The sequence below is a fragment of the Phalaenopsis equestris genome, unplaced genomic scaffold (genome assembly GCF_001263595.1).
Source record: "Phalaenopsis equestris unplaced genomic scaffold, ASM126359v1 Scaffold000189, whole genome shotgun sequence".
Classification (NCBI taxonomy): Eukaryota; Viridiplantae; Streptophyta; class Magnoliopsida; order Asparagales; family Orchidaceae; genus Phalaenopsis; species Phalaenopsis equestris.
This window is the reverse complement of record NW_018164631.1, coordinates 324,266-324,562: the sequence shown is the minus strand read 5'-3', so window position 1 is coordinate 324,562 and position 297 is coordinate 324,266. Positions and strand designations below refer to the sequence as shown.

Here is a 297-nt window from a genome sequence, read left to right as displayed (position 1 = left end):
AGCCGTTCAGGTAATCTTCGCTATCTGCAATTTTAAACTCCGTTGTAGGGGTGTAAAATCAGGTTCGTTGGTCGGGTTCCGGTCTGACCTGAAAATAACTCGACCCAAAACTGTCTAACATAAACCTAACCCGATTATTAAATTTGTTAGGAAGTCCAATCCAAACCCGATTTACCTTCAATCTGTTAACTTGAACTTCACCCGTATAACTCATTTAACTTGAGTCTTTCATAGATATTGGGGTTGATTTTGGGTAAAATTCGGGTTTATTTCAAGTCAATATCAGGTCATTTGGGC

At 39.1% G+C, this 297-nt stretch overlaps 1 protein-coding gene across 1 annotated transcript in view; it reads left to right on the top strand.

The window, feature by feature from the left end:
* The window catches only part of LOC110022419 (guanine nucleotide exchange factor SPIKE 1-like), a 43,624-nt gene that overhangs the window by 20,720 nt on the left and 22,607 nt on the right, over window positions 1–297 (top strand). The gene's annotated exons all lie outside the window — the stretch shown is intronic.